The sequence below is a fragment of the Equus caballus genome, chromosome 20, assembly GCF_041296265.1.
Source record: "Equus caballus isolate H_3958 breed thoroughbred chromosome 20, TB-T2T, whole genome shotgun sequence".
Taxonomy (NCBI): Eukaryota; Metazoa; Chordata; class Mammalia; order Perissodactyla; family Equidae; genus Equus; species Equus caballus.
In genome coordinates, this window is record NC_091703.1 from 11,650,587 (window position 1) to 11,671,099 (window position 20,513).

General features: G+C 40.2%; 1 long non-coding RNA gene across 1 annotated transcript; it reads left to right on the forward strand.

The window, feature by feature from the left end:
• The first annotated feature begins 12,913 nt into the window (after window positions 1-12,913).
• Window positions 12,914-18,217, forward strand: LOC138919670 (uncharacterized). Its single transcript, XR_011430095.1, has 2 exons — window positions 12,914-13,100; window positions 17,864-18,217. It is a non-coding gene; the product is annotated as an uncharacterized lncRNA (long non-coding RNA).
• The last annotated feature ends 2,296 nt before the right edge of the window (window positions 18,218-20,513 follow it).

Below are 20,513 nucleotides of genomic sequence, written 5' to 3' on the forward strand. Positions count from 1 at the left end.
AGGGAACTGCTTAAACCTCCTCTCAAAGTATAAAAGGTGCTTCAGTATTAATACAGATAAAAAGGATGTAGGCTTAGATGAAACTGACATACAGTTAATTGATCATTCTACTTGATCTAGAAGCCTGCTAAGCATCCCCTTCCATACAAGAGCCCAGAAGCAAATGCTATATTAATTTTTCTCACCACTTCAGACCCCTTTCTCACCCATGCAGTCTTTTAAAAGCTTAGATTTTCTTGGGAATGAATAACTTTCGGACAAATTAAACATGAAACATTTGGGAAATTGACTTCTTGACATCTAAGAATAGCAAATTAATTTTCAAGAAGAAATGGCGCTTACTGAGAGGGACCAAAAAAGAGGTTAGAACGTTAAAGTAAGGGAGGATTCTAGACATATATCACTTTCAATCAACTTCAATTTCAATAAACATTTTATTCAAGATAGACTTGTAAAGGACAAAGTCAATTATAAACGTTTGCATGACTATCGCTTATGTTATAAGGGCTTTATTTTAAAAATTAGTAAATATCAACAGTAAAAACATGGAGGTAAAATTAATTTCACCACCCCTACTCCCAAGAAAGTAAGCATAACTAAACGCTGTACACATGAGAATGTATGTTTTCGGGGGTTGGGTTTGTCTTTTGTTTTTAACGCATGATACAAAATTCTTTCAATGAATCACAAGTTGGACCCTACAGGTCAACTTCAACTATTCAAAATATATTGCATTAACGATCACGAATAAATCTACTTGGACGTAAACATGGCCAGTTGAAGTTCTATAGGCTTTCCTGTTCAGCTGAAAATCTTTGCTGATCTTTATCCAATAAAAATAAATTACTTCATCACCTGTCAATTATTTCTAAAGAGGGAAATTTATTCCTCTTCACATTTTTTAGCTGCACATGTTACTATCTGTACTATAGAGCAGGGATCAGCAAACTTTTTCTATAAAGGGCCAGCAAGCAAACATTTTATGATATTTGGACCATATGGTAACTGTTGCAATTACTCAACTCTGCCACTGTAGTGTGAAAGAGGCCGTAGATGATATGTAAATGAATGAGCATGGCGGTGTTCCAATTAAACTTTTTTCATAAAAACAGGCAATAGGCCAAATTTGGTCCATGGGACATAGTTTGCTGACCTCTTTGAAGGAAAACATGTCTTAAAAGCCTTTGCTTCACTCATAGCACTATGACGATAATTTGAAATCACTCACTAAAACTGTCATTAAGAACAGAATTGTATTGCTGAATCATTTGTGAGGAAGCCACCTACAGTTTGATTCATATCAAGTCCGATTCTTCCAGCACATAAATGACTCACTGGACAAACAATTTTATTTATAAACAGCCACATAAATCAACCCAATATCTGATGATTAGTTGAGCTCTTGACCTTATTAAAAGCCAATATTCTCATTAAAAAATTAGAAACAGCATATGAGAGAGGAAAAATCTGAGATAAAGATAAAATTTTTAAAGTCAACCACTCCTGCCACATCTCAGTTATTGCAGTTATATAAGGAAAGCCTTTTAGAGCACAACTAGGCCTTTATATAATGAAAATGATGTCTTGAGTGATCCACCTGTGAACTGTAAGTATTAGAAGAACTTAAGAAGCCCTGAGACTTTCTTCTAGAATGGCACATGCTCCACGGAAGGTCTAGTTCAGTCTTCCACTTAAAGTAAGTTAACCCCCCTCACAAATTGTAAAAGAAACTGAGGAACAAAGAGTGTGATTTATCCAAAAATGAAATACACCGATGAAACATCAACTGACTTGGAAGTTTTAAGTTGGAAGGGGCCTCAGAGATTATGTAGACTGCACTGTGAGCTTTGGGCCTATGATTGAATTTCAGTTGGGTTCTTAAAATTGCCTACAATCATAGACAAAATCTGAGTGTTTAATATCGAAGTGTTAAAATGTCTATTGAACTTTTTTCTTTTGTGAAAGTCTGTTCCACCCAGCAATTCTCAAAATGCCCATTACCCCTTACAGTGGTTGAATAGTGGCCCTCAAGAAGTTATGTCCAAATCTTAACCCTGTGAATGTGACCTTTTTTGGAAATAGGGTCTTTGCAGATGTAAGTCAAGGGTTGAGACCCTTGATGAGATTATCGTGGATTTAAGGTGAACCATAAATCCAATGACTGACGTCCTTATAAGAGAAAGGAGAGATCTGCGACACAGAGATGAAGATCATGTGAAGATAGGCAGAGGTTGTATTTATGTTGCCACAAGCCAAGGAACCCCTGGAGCCACCAGAAGCTAGAAGAGGCAAGGAAGCATTCTTTCCTAGAGCCTTGAGAGGGAGTGTGGCCTGCTGTAGATTTCAGACTTCCGGCCTCCAGAACTGTGAAAGAATGATTTTCTGCTGTTTTCAGTCACCTAGTTTGTGGTAATTTGTTCTGGCAGCCCTAGGAACTAATAAAGCTCTCCAAAAGCTACAGTCACTCCTGAGGCCCATCAAGTGTTACAGTAGTATCCTGAGTAACTCAGCAGCTTAGAGACAGAACGATGGCCAAGAAATCGGGTCTCTTTACTCCAAGTTAAGGGCTCATTCCTCTACTACACCATAATATCATGTGCTCGCTTCTGTGTTAGACTGTGTGGAAAAGGAAAACAGTGTCCGTTATGATCCCTGCCCTCAGAGAGTTTGCAATCGAGTCATGAATAACATACATAAATTTGTTCGTTATTCAACAAGAAATGCAGCAGTTACAAGCACAGACTCTGAGATCAGACCGCCTGGGCTCAAACACCAGCTCTTCCCCTTATGTGCTATCAAAATTTGGGCAAGTTATGTAAACTTTCTGGACTTCAGTTGCTCCATCTGTAAATGTGGGTTAATGATAGTACTTGTCTCACGGGGTTGCTGGGAACATGAAATGAGCTGAAACAGGGAAAAGGGAAGGACAGTACTGGCTCACAGTATTGTTACTCTCTGCAAGGTTCTGTGTTCAAAACACAGTGAAAAAGATATGGCCCTTGACTTCAAAGAGCTTACGTTGTTATATTCAGGGAAAATGCCACTTTTCCAGAAAGCAATTGATGTACTGGAACAAACAAGAAATTTCAATGTAATAGATAGATAGATAGATAGATAGATAGTATAATAGATCTAATAGGTCTAATCTTGAAGACACATATTCACGAGGTCACTGAGGACTTTCTAGGGGAGAAGTTGGAGTAGTAGTTAGTAAAAAGCTATTAGTGAAAACACAAAATGGTATACAATCCACTCTAAATTGTAAATAATTGCCTCTAAGTACTTATTGTGGGATTTTAGAGGTTGTCAGATTGGAAAAAGCTTGAAATCATAAAGTGAGAGGTTCAGAAAGGTTCTGAAAAGTTTCCTGGAAGTCTTCAACTTCCATCCTGCGCTTGAATTATTTCTATATCTCTTAAGCAGTCGTATAGCTTAGCTTAAAGATTTCTGTTGATGGGGTCTCACTATCTTATAGGACAGTTCATTACACTTTCAAGTAACTCTGATTATTAGAGAGTTCTTCCTCAAATTGAGTTGAAACTTACCCGCCTATAGTTTTACCCATTAGTTACCTATATACCCATTAGTTTACTCATTAGTTCTACTTAACTTCTTGGGGCAAACAGAACAAGTCTATTTCCTCTTTTATTTGACAGCTTTCAACTATTGCAAAGATTAGAAAATATTTTCTATAAGGGACCAGAGAATACATATTTCAGGGGGCCATACTGTCCCTGCGGCAACTGCTCAACTCTACCGTTGTCACACAAAACAGCCATAGGCGACACGTAAATGAATAGGTGACTGTGTTCCAATCAAACTTTACTCATGACACTGAAATGTGAGTTTAATAGAATCTTCTTTTGATTTTTCTTCAACCATTTAAAAATGGGCACATCATTTTTAGCTCGCAGACCATGCAAAAACAGGTAGCGAAGCAGATTCAGCCCCTTGGCTATTTGTCAACCCTGAACTGCTTAATAACAGATTTAGGGCTTCCTCCCACCTGAGCTTTTCTCTTCTCCAAACCAAACATGGCTGGTGTCTCCATCCACTTCTTATAAGAAGTGGTAATACCGTTTTATAATTCCAGCCTAAAATTGCATTTTTTTGTTTGTTTATGTCTTTTTCTGTGTGTGTGACCATTACTCACATGTATTGAATTATTTGCCTGATTCGTTATCTCTTTTAGCCCTCAAGCCAATCCTTGAAAGGAAGGTATTATTAATTCATTTCTTACCTTGCTCCAGAAGCTAATATTATTCCTGTTTTATAGATGAGGCAACTAAGGCTCACAGAAGACAAGTGACTTGTCCCAAATGGTCATTAGAAGGTGACAAGAAGAAGGGTAGGGAGATGGGTCTCCTAACTCCTAGTGCAGACGGCTTCCCACCACACCGTGTCCTCTGTGCCTAGAGGTCTTGTAACCCTGAGGAAGGGGACTGAGGTTGATCCGCCATGACTCATGCTGGTGAGCCCAGGGGGCTTCTAAAGATCCTCACTTCCCTTTCTATACTTTTGAGCCATCTTTTCAGTGCATAGATTTAGCATCTTACCCAGAATGAGAATCAAAGTCATCAGTTTGTGGGTGGCAGAACCATCCTCTTGCCTCTCTTGTGGGCTCTCAAAATCTTGAAGAAAGGGAAATCTGAGCTGAGTCAGGATTTAGAGTGGAAAAGAAGGACGTTGGAGGAAGGCAGGATGAGATGAACAAAGCAGTTTGTCTGCCATGTGCCCAGCCCCACACACGCAAAGCAGCAACTGGTTCAGGCGGGGAAATCAGGCACCAAGATTTTAGTGAAAAAAAGAAATAAATCAGTTCAGCCAATGTCCTCAATCCTATTCCCCTAGTTCCAATCCAGACTTGGAGTTGTATCATCCATATTCCAAAAGTAAGACAGAACAGGTCGAAAACGGAGTGGGCAAGCACCAGCCTCCAGTAGCTGTGAAGCTGGTGAGCTGGTTCTCACTTACTGGCATCACCTTGGTACAACTAAGGTATAACTTTAAACTTTAGAAAGTGGGTCATTTTTCTTACATGAATGAGAAACCATCTTTGAAAACAATTGCAAAGGAGGTGTTTCAGAAATGTTTTGCACAACAACTTTGAATGAATAAGAGTCTATCTTCCTCCTCAGAGAGTGACTGCTGCAGAGAATAAAACAGAATTTGGATGCATACGTTCTGAGGGACCTGATAAAAATCAGTGACGCGTCTTTGGAATACCTTGTCAAGAGTTATTTCCTTCCTCTTCTTAACCGGATTTCAATTTTAACCAAACATTTTAAGGTGAGCTAAGTTCCTTGATGAGTACATGAACTTTAAAGCATTATCTTGGGGGGCTGGCCCCATGGCCAAGTTGTTAAGTTCTCCTGCTCCTATTCGGCTGCTCAGGGGCTCACCGGTTCGGATCCTGGGCGTGGATATGGCACTGCTCGTCAGGCCATGCTGGGGCGGCGTCCCACAGAGCACAACCAGAGGGACCTACAACTAGAATATACAACTATGTACTGGGGGGCTTTGGGGAGAAGAAGAAAGAGGAGGAGGAGAAGGAGGAGGAGGAAAGAAGATTGGGAACAAATGTTAGCTCAGGTGCCAATCTTTAAAAAAAAAGAAAACAACAACAAAAAACATTATCTTCGCCTTTTTCTGTTTCAATAATGTTTTAATACTGTTGACATTTCCTTTCAGCAGTGAAAATACCACCTTTCAATGTGAGGTTCAAGTACTTATCAAAAATGCTCTTGAGTTTAAGAGAGCCTATCGATAACTCTGCTTTTCCTAGAATGTGCGGATAGTGGGCAGAAGATACTTCACAATTTAGAGATGACTGGCCTCGTCTTGATATTGCCCATGTTCCCACAGGAATAGGCCCTCTCTGAGGAGACCTGCTCAAACAGCATTAGTTATATTCACTGGTCTGGCTTGCGTAAATGCCAATCCACTGTTTGCAGAGCATATACCAGAGCCTGGGGTCAGACTGGTCCTAGCTCTGTTTCATAAACACCCGAGTCTGACCACCCAAATCTTGGCAAATAGTGTTCTGGCTCCCAGCTATCATGGTTTGATTTATAATAAGACAGCCCAGTCAACACAGTTGTAAAAGAGTTAAAAAAAAAAAAAAAAACTTTGATGATCTTAATTTACTTATGGGTTATAGAATAAATCAATTCGTTCTGTTTATAAGGCATGATCAGAATATGAAATGTTGCAAATTTTAAATGCCACAATAAGGGCCTAAATACTTCGAATCTCTTATGTCAGTCATATGAAGTCCCTGCCCCTTCTATTATAATACACGTTACATTGTATCATAATCAACTTTTTACATACTTGTGTTATTTATTACTGGTCTCCCTCAGCTAGAGTGAAAGCTCCATGAAGGCAGGAATTTTTGTCTTTTTGTTCACTGATGTTTCCTAGGCACCTGCAAAAGTGTCTGGAACATACGAGGTGCTTCGTATGTATTTATTTAATAGATGGATGGCAGGATGAAACCATATCCCTTACTAGATTGTGAGCATCCCAAATTACAACTATGAAAAGGTAACGTGCACACTGTGAAATAAAATTGAAAAAACAACCTGTAAAAAAAAATTATGACACTAATTAGGGAGATTTGAACACTAGGAATTTTATATTAATGAATTACGATTTGCTTAGGTATGGAATATATTGTAGTTATAGTTTACATGTTGTAATACTTAAAAATATAATGATGGCTGGGATTTGTTTGAAAATAATCTTGAGGCAGAGGGAGGGCAGTGAGGGGAGATATGGGTGAAATAAGATTGGCCATGAGTGGGTCATTATTTTTTTTTTCAGTTTTTTTTTTATTGAGTTATTGATAGGTTACAATCTTGTGAAATTTCAATTGTACATTAATGTTTGTCAGTCATGTTGTAGGTGCACCACTTCACCCTTTGTGCCCACCCCCCACCCCACCTTTCCCCAGGTATCCACTAAACTGTTCTTGGTCCATAGTTTTAAATTCCTCATATGAGGGGAGTCATACACAGATTATCTTTCTCTTGCTGGCTTATTTCACTTAACATAATTCTCTCAAGGTCCATCCATGTTATTGCAAATGGAATGATTTTGTTCTGTTTTGCAGCTGAGTAGTATTCCATTGTATATATGTACCACATCTTCTTTATCCATTCGTCTGTTGATGGGCACTTAGGTTGCTTCCACGTCTTGGCTATTGTAAACAGTGCTGCAATAAACATTGGGGTGCACAGGACTTTTGGGATTGCTGACTTCAGGCTCTTTGGATAAATATGAGTGGGTCATTATTTTGAGGTGATAGATACATGGATACATGGACGTCTGTTATACTATTGCCTAGTACAAAGTTAAATATTCCTGTCATACAAAATGGCACACAGCTAAAAGTAAGACTCGCTCATTTCTGAACTCTAAGCTTATTCACCTAAAATGAAAAACAAACTATGAAGCATCTAACATATACCAAGGACAATTCTAGTTACTGGAGATATAGCTGTTAGGAAGCACTTGCATGCTAGTGGGAGAAACAGATAGTAAATAAGTTAACAAATGAGTATATGAGACAACCTCAGAGAGCAATAGGTGCCCAGCACAACCAGAAGGACCCACAACTAGAATATACAACTGTGTGCTGGGGAGGCTTTGGGGAGAAGATAAAAGAAAGAAGAAGATTGGCAAAAGATGTTAGCTCAGGTGCCAATCTACAAAAAAAATAAATAAAAATAAGAAAACAGTTCTTTTCCCCCAAAGCAACCAGTGTTACCAGATATTCTAGGCATTTACCAACACATGTGTGTGCATGTATGTGTGTGCGTGTGTGTGTGTGCTTTTGTGTGTGTGTGCATGTGTGTGCTTCATACACTCTTTATTATACACACCCTTTTCTATTCAGGAGCATCCATCCTGTTCTGTACTTTGCTTCTTTCTCTGAACAATACATTCTGCAGGTCGATCTATGTCTAGATTGGGACCTCTGGAGAGCAAGCTCTCCACGGAATTTACTTTGCATCCGCAGAACTTGGCACAGTGCCTGGCACCTGTCAGACCCTCAGCAAATGTTTGATGAATTGAAAACCTAGTCAAAAAGTGGTTGAACGCTGGGCACACCAGCCTCTCAACTCATAGCCAATCTGATTGCATCCCTATGTCCCCTCACTGAGGGGGGTCTGCAGATCTGTGTGGTCCCTGGCACATGGAGGGTCTTCAACAAAATTTCACTAGAAGAATTAGGAATGAGATGAGACTCATGACAAGACAAAGCCTGACAGACAGACTTCTCGTGAGTGAGAGTGGGCACCTGTTGTGCTGTGCTGGGAAGTAAATGTGTTGGGTGGGCAGGTGCCCTCTGACACTGGGAAACAAAGCTAAAGCTGTAGTCACTGCATGCACCGGAAGGCCTGGGTTGGTTTGGGTTTGGGACCTTCGTTTCTTTAACCTGCTCAAGCTGCTTCAAATGCTAAAGACTTTTCATAATACGTTTGTTCCAAGAATCACCCTTAATTATCAGTAGACTTCATAGAGCTGATCGTGAAATCCCTGGAGACCGTTTACCTCACTGTGTCTTTCCTGGAAGACTTGGATCTTGTAGGCTCCAATATGATAGGTTAATTTATAAGGATGCATTATTAGCAGTCATAGTGATTCTGCTGTTATTTTGCTGGATGTTATTAATAGCAGAGAGGCTACATGGGGTGAAGTGGCCACCAGAAAATTTGGGCCCCAAACTTTGTTTACTTTTGAGTGGCTTGAGAGAGTTTAGAGGTATCAAAATATGTCTTTAAATAAAAACTAACCGAGTTACTGAGTGAATACAAAGACTTTGGAGTGAAAAAGAAGAACAAGCTACTGTAAACTGAAATTTATTTACATATTTCCTCGTGTTACTTATATTTGAGGTCATGCCCTATGTGTGTACACAGAGCTGAGGAATGTGAAAATATTCTTACCACTAATGCATCAAAGTCAATACATTGTGCTTCCTTTGCAGATTACATTATTTGAAAGATGGGAAAATGAGTCCAACAAGTAGATCCAGAGACCCCTTCTTCACAGCCCAGGATCTCATTGAATTCTGTCTTTAAAATGTCATTCCAAGGACTCATCTGAAGTAAAGTTAGGTGCAGATCGGGTGGGAGCTCAGATCTTTCCACGAACGTTGTGTATCCTGGGCGAGTTGTGTGTGTTTGCGTGAAGACAGGCGAGTGAGCATACGCATACACAAGCACAGCGATAGAGGATAGAGAATGCAACTAAGTTTGAAATCGAAAGGGAAGATACCAAATAAATGTTCTCTTAAATGTGACACCAAAATTGTCATAGAAACAAGGCCAAAATCCTTGAGGCCTGTTCAGGCAACACATCTTCTTCTACAACAAAATCCCACAGACTGGGAGGCTTAAACAACAGACATTTATTTTCTTGCAGTTCTGGAGGCTGGAAGTCTGAGAGCAGGGAGCCAGCACGGCCAGGTCCTGGTGAGAGCCCTTTTCCTGGCTAGCAGCCGGCCACCTTGTCCCTGTGTTCACACATAGCCTTTCCTGAGTGTGTGTGGAGAGGGAGAGAGAGCTGGACAGAGAGAGAGAGAGAGAGAGCTCTTCCTCTTCTTTTAGGGGCACTCATCCCATCATGAGGGCCCCACCCTCATGACCTCATCTAAACCTCCCCAAAGACCACCACATCAGGGGTTAGGGCTTCAACATAAGTGTGTTGGGGAGACACAAACATTCAGTCCACACCACCACCTAAAGTAATGTTGGCACTTTGTAACAGTATTTCACGTGGTTGTGAGGAAAATCTGGGCATTTAAGGAGGCCCTTTTACATGCTTGCTTTGGGAAGACCATTCATTTGACATTCAAGCAATACGTATTGTCATTTACTCTGTGCCAGGTACAGGCATGAGCCTTGGGAGACACAACAGGAATAAAAATCAATGTGGTCTCTGTCCTCAAGGGGCTCACAGTTTAAGGAGAGAAGGAAAAAGACAATAAACAAGTAAACAAACAAATGAATAAACAAGTAAATAAAAATAAATTGCCACTTGAAATTCTGCTTTGAAGGACAAAAACAGGGTACAGTCCTAGAGAAAAGGGTAGGGGTTCAGAGGGGCTATTTTAGATGGGGTGGTCAAGGAAGGACTCTTTGAGAAGGTGACCCTTAAGCTGACAGTTGAAAGATCCAGAAGAGTGTTCCAGCAGATGCGAAGCCCTCAAGGAAGAAATGAGTTCAGCCTTTTCTAGGAACAAAAAGAGGTCCATGTTTCTGGAACACAGTGAGTGAGGAGCGGAGTGGCACAGCATGAGGTGGGAGAGGTCGGCAGGGCCAGACTGCACAGGGCCTTGCAGGCCAAGGAAAGGCATCATTTTATTCTAAGGACGATGGAAGCCAACCCAGAGCTTTAAGCCAGGAAAGAGGTGGCTTGTTTTGTGTGACTTGTGCTCTCTTAGTTCGTGAGAAGCAGTCAGTAGATGAAGATGAGGAAGGCGGGAAAAGACTGAGACAAGAGTCTTTAATGATGGAGACAGAAACAATTTAGATATTTTGAGCCACCAGAATTCTTCCAGTTTGAGAGACCTTAGAGAACGATTTGTAGACCTAGTGGTGCTAGAAAACCATTTTTCAGGTGATACAGGGACTGAGCAGTCAGCAAACGTTAGTAGGATAGGTACCCAGGCAGGCCTGTGGTGTCAGTGCAAAGATGAATAAAACGAAAACCCTGCCCCCCAAGAGCTCTCTGAGTAGGACACTGACAAGTACACAAAAGGTGTTAAGGGACCGTGTTAAGAGCTCTGAGAGGAATCATCACGGAGTAGGAGGAGGACACAGAAGATTGAGCTCTGCTGGGGAGGGCAAGGAGCAGGGAAACTCTTGTTCACCAAAGAGCTGATGCCTGAGCGGACACCTTGAGGAGTGAGGAGGCTGTTCCCCAGGTGGGTGGCGTTGGGTGTGGAGAGGCAGCGCCGGCAGGGGAGACGTGCGAGCAGGGCACGTGCAAGCCACCATGCTGGTGAGTGTGGCTGGAGCACTGGGCTCCCAGGGGCAGTGGCAGTGAAGGATCTATGTGCCAATAAGAAGAAGGGAAGAGGGCAAGAGGGATGTCTTTAGAGAGAAGTGTAAAGAAGAACAGTTTGGAAAGAGAATAAAGACAGAGGCGGAATCTGAGGCAATAGGCGAGGCAGCAAGAGGTTAGTTAAATCTGAGGCAAGATTCGGAGCTTCAGAAAGGTGAGACTCCATTCGAGTCTTTTATCAGATTCCCTAGAGAACCAGCTACAACCTGGACACACGATATCAGAAACATCATTAAATTGGATTGGGTAAATATCATTGTATACTCTCTGTGCAAAATGTCCGGTTTTAGATCCAGTGTAAGATATTATACTACCACGGAGAGGCAAAGAGCTAGGTGCTGTTTTTACATATTTATAAAGCCCAAGCAGGTTAATGTATATTCTTGACATCACAGATTTATTTCTATGTTAATTTACTTTCAGAAAGCATGTATAACCATAATATACATGTTGAGAAAGTAATTTTATTCATATGTTTGGACATAAAAAATATCATTATGCAGTCTAATAATCCCAGTTGACAGTCAGAATCATTTTTTTAAAAAAACAGATATATTAAGAAAGAATTCAAGAAAAGCAAAGACCCAGCTCTGATCCGGCTCCTCTGTTTTGCGGGTGGCACTGATTTATGCCAGCAAGCACAGTCATTTGCAAGTCCATTTCGTGATCAATGTCTAGCCGAGGTTGCCTTTATACAGTATTATGAAAAGTTGTCTCAACATTTGCATTTGTGCAAGCAGGGCTGCTAAAGAACTCTGAGTGCCTATCCTTGGCAGGCAACTGAGGAAGCAGTTTATCTTTTTTTTTCTTGTTTTATTTATATTTTTTACCCTGTGATGACAGCACAGGTGTCGGTCCCTGGAAAGATACCAAAGTACTACTATACACCATTTAAAAATCCAAATAGAATTATTTTAGATGTTGATTCAGATCTTTTCCAAAATAGGAAAGGGCATTTTTATTCTGTTTGGATAACTTTAAAATTTTTCTGAGGATGTTTATAAAGCGATGAAAATCAGTCAGGGAAATCTGGTCTCCATTATCTTTGCTGAGGGCTTGCATTGTCCCAAATGCAGACTAGCCTGGGTCCAGCCAGCGAGCTGTGAGTAAATCCTGCAGCCTCCCAGAGTAACTGAGTCCCGCGTTTCCCTCCACCCCCACTGAATGGAGGGGGAAAATGGTTCCACCATTTGGAACCATAGATGCTTGAGAGAACTCTCTTAGATGACTCTTTTCCTTTCTTTTTCCATCCTCGCTTCTCTTCACACCTGAAGTTTAACCAGGTGGTACTTCTCCGGCTCTCCCTGCAGTCCCGTTCACCAGCCCCTCCTTTTGGATAAGACTCAGCTTCATGGCCTGGCATGCCGGAGAAACTGGTTCTACACACCCAGGGGAAAAATGACAGCTTTTCACAGCAAGCAGCTCAGCTCATAAACAGCAAGGGAAAGCGTCCACACACGTCCCAACCTGCCTCTTTCAAAAATGTCAGTGCAGCCGGCATGGTAGAGAAATCTTCAGGGAACATTAGCAACTCTTTACATAACTTTCTGGAAAGTCACTTAATAATGTTTACAACCTAAACAGCTCACAGGTGACAGCTCTGCTGTTCTAAGGCCCACCAGTGAATGACCAGCTCACCCCACTACTGAACATGGGGACGGTTCTTTCTTCTCTCCGAGTGGCCCTGGGAGGAAAGGAGAGGGAGGAAGGACAGAGCTAAAGGGAGGGAAGTTAGCTCATTAAAGAATGAGGTGTCCAAAAGCCTGGCAAAAGGCCTATTTTTTATGCCTTGAGGTAAGAAAGCCAACTGCTTTTCCTGGAACTTGCTGTAAATTTCACATCCCCTTTTGCAAATGTCTGCTATACGGTGAGCTGTGTAGCTCCTGGACACGAGTGACAACACAAGTACACAGGAGATACAATTTATTTATAAACGCATGAGCGCTGAAAGAAGTCAAATTCATTCAGGGCTTATTTAGCTGTTTGTGGAAAGACTGTGGCATAACCTCAAAACCCCCCCGAAGGTACGTTTCAATTCTTTCAAGGCTATATTTAAATCTCGATGATACCAGTGAGTTTCTAACTTAATCACATCATATTTTGGGCTTTAAAAATGAACAGATTATTATTTCCATATGAGATTATGAGAGAAACAGTGACTATTACAATTAAAGGTATGATGCTGTGCTTTTAGATTGAAGACTACCGGCAAAAAGGGCATTTCAGGCTAAGTGTGGAAAAGGAAAGGAAAAAGGGAAAAAATAGATTGTCGTTTTCAGATTACAATTTCATTTCACTGTAATAAGATTTTGAGTTTGGTTCGTTTTGCAAGTTCAATAGTACAGCAATAGGGACTAAGGATCTTCAGGTTTGCCATTGCGTGAGAGGACTTAGCAAAGGTTAGACCTATTTTATGTATTATTTTTAATGTACATTTCACCACTTTTACTGCAGAAGTCTCTTTGGGGAAATTAGCAATGGAACAATTTCTATATTTAAGAACCACAAGCCTCCATGTTTGTTGAATTGACCTGTTGGATAACCATAATACTAGGTACAAGAAGGAAAATTTCATTAAAACAGAGTTATCGTGCCTTTTTATTTTTCTCTATTCCACTCAGTAGTCTCGGAAAACTCTGCCATAACCTTAACTTTATCTTTAAGACATAAAGTGATTACACGTTTTTGATGTATGTTTTTATTTTTGTTAATAAATAGCTTTCCTATAAGGAGCAATCAATGGCAGTCAGAAATTAGATAATTATAACCAAATTATATTTTACTATCTTTATATAAAAATATAAACATGAATATGATACAAATTTGAATATATAAAAATGCAGAAATAGTAAGTTATATCTTCCATGTTTCAATATAAAAAAAAACATAGCTAGAAGGAAAATTTCTTCAAATTCAAGAAACACTTTCTTGTCTATTAGGTTAAAATCCTAAATCCTCCAGCAAATGTATAATTCCATATTTTGAACAATATTAATATTTTGTTGTCACGCCAAATATGTAAATAGCTATTCATATTATTGTGGTGATTTGCGTGTATAATGGGAGTCAGATGGGAAAGAAAATGCCATTCTCATTTGTAGAGTAATGAAAGAACAGAATGAATCTAGAATTAAAGCTGGCCTTTAAAACAATTTAAATATAAATTAAAGCATTTCTTTATCTACTGCATATACTTATAAGCTACATAATGTCTAACTCTTGCACAAGTTTAGCTTTTTCATAGATTAATACTTAATGCTACTTTCTACGCAAATTCTTACTGAAGGATTGGCCTTAAATTCATTTTCCCCCATGGATAAGTATTCTTATCCTATGGAAAAGAACGTCCAGCTTCCTCCAGAAAGTAAATAAAGCTAAATCAGAAATAAAAAAGAAATAAATATGTCGATCCAATAGGAGAAGTATAGAAACCATCCTAGTCAAACACTTTGGCTTCAAATGAAGAGAGAAGTAAAGCAATACCTCCGAGAAAAATCCATGCCACTTCTTATACAAAACCCAAACTACCACTAGGACTTTGAGTTAGTTCAGTGTAGACATTCTGCCAGACATAATGTATTTGATAAAGCTTCTGGCTTTTTATCTTCAGACTGGTTTGCTATATTAATTCAAGAGTCTCAGGGATATGAGAAACAATGGCAATAATTCAAAATTTTTCATTATCTGTTCTTGGATGTGTCTTCATTTGTCATAACGGTTGGGCTATAATAAAGGAGCTGCTTCTGTCTTTTCATATAAATTTGGGCTTTTTCTTTCCTGGTACTAGTTTCCGTCCTCAGCTCCCCTGGCCCAGGGGAAGGGTCTGGGCTCCTTCTTCTCCAGGTAACTCAGGTCGACGTATTTGTTACTCTCAACATCAGGGCTGCCTCGGTCTCTGGGCTTTCCAGCCTTAGGAACCCCCTTTTCATCCCAACTAAAATCATGCTATTAGTGAAAGGATGAGTGAGAGCTAGACTGGCCAATTTGAAACTGATCACAAGGCCATAAAAATCCAAGAGCCAGGATTAGTAAAAGCATAGTTTATGATAGAAGCCAATCCTAGAAGGAACAGATAGCCTGGAGTAGGTCAACAATGGGAATCCCTATAAATTTCCAGAATTCTGTGTCTGGATAGGGTGTTCTCCTTCCCTTTCCCTTTTCTGTGGGTGTTTACCCATCTTCTTCCTAATGGAAGGGGACTTACCAATTAGGTAAAAAAAAAAAAAAAAGAGTCCACAATCTTATCTGTCTTGCTAAGGTTCAGTTACTATGATCATGAACCAGAGTTTTAATATAAGAGTTGGTCTGTATTGGCAAGAGAAAGGGCTGTCTGTCTCAAAGATATTTAACTCAAAAGGACCTGAATGGTTACCCCCTCTACCCCCATATTCATCAAGGGGGAAATGAGAATGGATTTATTGATGGTGAACTTGAGCCCTGGAATTAAGGTCTCGGGACAGAAAGACTAAATGGGCTTTGGGAAGTACAAGAGACAGAGATCGGAGAGGCAACTCTCCAGTGCCCACAGGAGACAGCATCTGAGTGGACAGGTAATTAGGTAGGAAAGTAATTTGCCATCTCTTGGGCCTTTGCATTGGTTGGGTTCTCTTCCTGCAACCCTCCTCTCCCTGATACCCAAGTGGAAAACTCTCACCACCTTCCAGTCTTGCTAAAATGTCACCATTTCAATGAGGCCTGCCCCACCCGTGCTATTTAAAATTGCAAACAATCCTCCACTCACCTGCTCTAGAGTCCCTATTTCTTTTCTTCTTATTATTACTTTCTAACTACATATTATATTACACGAGATCGTTTACTTTTTATGTTATCATTTATTGTCTGTCTCCCCTCAACCACAGAACAGGAAATTTTCGGTCTGTTTTGTTCACTCCTGTTTCCTAATTCTCCCAAGCACCTCGAACAGAGCCTACGGATAGGAAGAATTTCTCTCTGCGCATGGGCTCTACACCACAAGCCATTACAAATATTACCCGCTATAGTGAAGGGGTTACACAGGTTATTTTTACCTCAAAAAAAGTCACCATGACAATAGCATGGATAGTTCAGACCACTATCTCTGAATTCCTTAGCTCAGAATTTTCCATGTGTATCAGTTTCCGACCAATCCCTAAATTGCCACCAAAAACTGAGGTTCCCTTTTCAATTTGGAGCAGTTATTGCAAATAAGCAATCACCGATATACTCTGCTAGTCAAGACGCAAACTTTATTGAAAGGAGAGAGCCTTAGAAAAACAAAAAAAAGAAAGAAAGAAAAAGAAAAGTTCATCCCTCTATGAATTACTGCCACTACACTGTCAAAATAAAAACAGTAAGCAGGAAAATGGGAAGGAGAAGAATGGAAAGACAGAGAGAGAGAAAAGATGTTAATATATTAATCAGCTACATTGGGAAAAGATCTTCCTAATGGCCATTACCAGTTTATATATCATTGCTGTAAACTGTCAAATCTCAAAGTTTTTAAATTCCAGAGGAAAAAACAAAAACAGTGTGAGACAGAGTGGGATTTGAGGCCCCAAATCAGTAATCACAAGGGTCACTTTGGGCCATAGCAATTTAAGTAGCTTTTTCATCTTTGCATGGAGAGACCAGAGAAACTTTTTAAATTATGCCTCTAAAAGCTAGAAGGCTTAATGATAGGAATTTCTCTATCATTCATTCTCTCCCCGCATGTTCGGCTCTTGACATCCCGGGTTTCCCATATTTGCATTTCCACATAACTTCTAGTATTTTGTTTGGCACAGATACATTTTGTTGGATTTATTATCAGGCGGTCAAAAACTTCAGACCAATTTTGGCAACTCTTGGGTTCTCAAGGGAGATTTTAAAATTCGTAAAGTAAAAGCACTTCCAATTTTCTCTTGCAGATCATATAAATATTAAAGTGCAGAGTTCTAAAATCTCATTCCTGTGAACTGAGCCCCTGACCCTGGATAAACCATTTGAATGTTCTGGTTCCTGTAATTCTGTGTTTGTTTAGAAATATAGCTGAAAGATTATTAATGTCTTTGCCAAGCACAGGTAGAGGACAGGAGTGAGGACATGTCTTCCTCAGGGAACTGGAGCAAAGTGACGGCTAGAGCTGATGAAAACTAAGGTGAAGAAGGCGCAATGCCATTTGTTTATTCAGCGCCTCTTTAATTATTATTAGATATCAGATTTATCACTGCAAGATTATAGACACAGGGCTAGAGGGAGGAGGCAGAAAATATCAGCCCAGCTGGTTAAGGATCAGTAGAATGCCTTAAACAATATTCGGATAATGAACGAACAAATGAATGAATGAATGGGTCCATGAGAGACACAACATGCAAAAATAGAAAATCAAATAACAAAATAAGGAACTCTTTGAGTGTCAAATATTAAGCACCTTAAAGTTCAAACTAAAAAAAACGTTCCCTGTAAACCAAAGAGACAGGGAAGGTGGCTTAGAGGAAGGGGGACTTACGTGGGTATTTTTTTATAGGAACAAATAATGATGGAAGCCACAAAAGGAGATTAGTAATCAAATTATGGTACTTTGTAAATAGCATACTATACACCTCTAAAAATAATGTAAAGAAATTTTTAACAGCATGGAAAAATATTTTCAATATATCACAAAGTGGGAAAAAAGCTTTACAAATGAGTATATATAGTGAAGCTATTCTGTTAATAAAAAAATACATAAATGCATGAATATACACATAGTTGTTAGCCAAGATGCCTCAATTAATTATTCTACGAATATATTTTTTACAATGAATATTTATTATAATTATTTTAATAGGAAAAAGCATATGTATTTTAAGTCGGTGTAGTGGTGAGCAAAACGATGAGAACTCACCTGCCTCTGCTGGCTTTGAAGACGGAGGAAGGAGGCCACCAGCCAAGGAACGGAATGGCCTCTGAACACTGGGAACCATCCCCAGTTTACAGCCAGCAAGGAAACATGCACCTCAGTCCTGCAACCGCGAGAAATTGAATTCTGCCAACAACCAGAAAGAGCAGGAAACAAATTCTCCCCAAGAACCTCCAGAAAGGAGCTTTGTCAGCTGACACTTTGGTTTTATTCTGGGGAGACCCACGTCGGACTTCTGACCTACGGAACTGGGAGAGAATAAAGGTGTGTTGTTTGAAACCACGAAGTTTGTAGTAATTTGTTACGGCAACTATAGACCATTCACACAGTTGGGAGGAATTTGGAAATGCAGAGAGGATGAGGGGAATGAACTTCACTCGGGTGTGGAAGTGCACATGATATATGCGGGGGCTTCAGTAGGAGGGCCGAGTGAGAGACGCTGCTGGAAGGGTCCAGGTTAGAGACGGGACGCATCAGCTGTCCTCTCCCTTGTAAGGCACCCAGGAAGGAGGCACCCAGGTGGGACGGAGGAAGGACTTTCCTTGGACTAAGTACCGGGGGAAAATGGAGGAGATTTTTAAAAAGGTTGAAAACATCCCCTCGTAGAGACTAGTAGTCTAGGAAGCAAAGGGAAAATAACTAATAAGGCAGCCAGGCAGCCGCAAAGCCCCAGCTGAAGCGTTCTGTGCTTGGCGAGTGGGGCCAGCAGCACTAATTGGCCCTGGAGCCAATTGATAAGGTGATCTCCATCACTTGATGGGGATTGGCAAGAAGCCATGGCAGAAGCTACGCGTAATCAAGATTCCGGGGGAATAATGGGAAGCTGGTACTAAAGCTCACCCATCCTCAGTCCTCTTATCGTCCCAGGTTAGGATTAAGCAATGAGGGGTGGCTAAAACTGTTTAGTCATTCCTTCAGAATGAGAGCCTGTGTTCTTCAAATTTACTCAGCCATACACAGGCAGGACTCATGTAAACAGCGGCCTGTTGGCCTCCCATTTAGCCAAACCTAAAGGAAGTGAATGGCTGTATTGAATTCTATTTTTTTTCCTTGTTTGTTGCTTCATTACATGGAGTTTGGATTAAAGCCTACACTTAATATAAATAAAAGCTGATCTGCTAAAATGTTATGAAAAAGATCATTAAATCCCAGAAAAGTAGCCATTCCTAAAACCTTAAATTTTCTGGGTTTTGATAGCCTGCCAACAACACTTTGTTTGGATTAGAATTAAGTGTCTGCCAAACTGGAAACTGTAAAACTCCATCTCAAAAGATTTTTTTATAAATTTAAATTTGTATTTTAAGCAGCTCTTCTCAAATACTCATTCTAGCAAAAGTAAGTATCTCTCCATAAAAATTGGTGAATTTATAAGGCAGTTACTTCCTACAAAGTTGGAGAGGGGCAGGAAAGAGAGACAGGCCCCAGACAACCTTATTTACCTGATGCAATTCCAGAGATTCACGAAGTTCCAGAATAAGGTGCCTTGTGGGGGAATAACATGAGAGGTAACAGTGTTCACCAGGCTCTAGTCTAGAGTGTAAGGGTGAGCCCAGCACACTCAATGCACCTTCAGTCAGGATGAAGCAGGACGGAGCATTTCAGCCCTCGCTGGCAAGGGGGCGAGAGTATGGGGATGAAGGAGAGCATCATCGTGGTGACTCTGACTTCTTGAGAGCCAGCCCAGGGCGGGCCTTTGCTAAACACTTATCAGATAGTAAGTGACGCTCAAGAGCCATAGGAGATCTTTTTCACAGATCAGCATGGCGGAGCAGAGTGGAGAAGAGTCCGTCCCTCTCCAACCACCCAGGGGAACGTAGACCCCCACTCATTCGCGGTTCCGTGGCCCTGTTTTATTATTTCCTTCGTTACATCAATTTCTATCTGGAATTATTTAGTGTATTGGTTTGCTTCTGGGTCTCCAGGGGATGCTTAATAAATATGTATCGAGTGAATGAAAGAACTTGCCCAAGGCCCCACAGCTGTTGGTGCCGGAACTAGAATTTGAACTCTGCTCTATCTGAATCCAAAGATAACTACGTATTTAAAGGGTTTTTTTAATTTAAAAAGAACTACGTAGATACTTACTAATGAAATGATATGGTGTCTGAGATATGCTTCAAAATAATGCAGGGCTTAGGGGTTGGGTGTAAATGAAACAAAATCGACCGTGTGTTCATAATTGTTGAAGCCAGGTGATGGATAGGTTCAGGTTTATTCCAATGTTCTCTCTGCTTTTGTATCTGCTTGAAGTTTCCCATAATAAAAAGTTCAATTTAAAAAACAAACAGAACTTCAACACTCATTTTTTTATTTCTGTTCTTTCTTCTCCCACTACAATCTTGGCTATTGCCAGTCTAAACTTCATTCTCCGTCCCATCCTATGCCATCTAAACAATTCCTATTTCCCTTATTGCCTTTTCTTCCCCATTTCTCTGACTTATGTACTGTAGACAAAAATTTCATTTTTCCCTGAACACTTCTACATATAAAATATTGCCATATTCTCAATTCTGTCCATTAGCAAAAAGCAGGAATTTCATTCCAAAACTGTATATGTGCAAATTAGTGAGTTTATGTA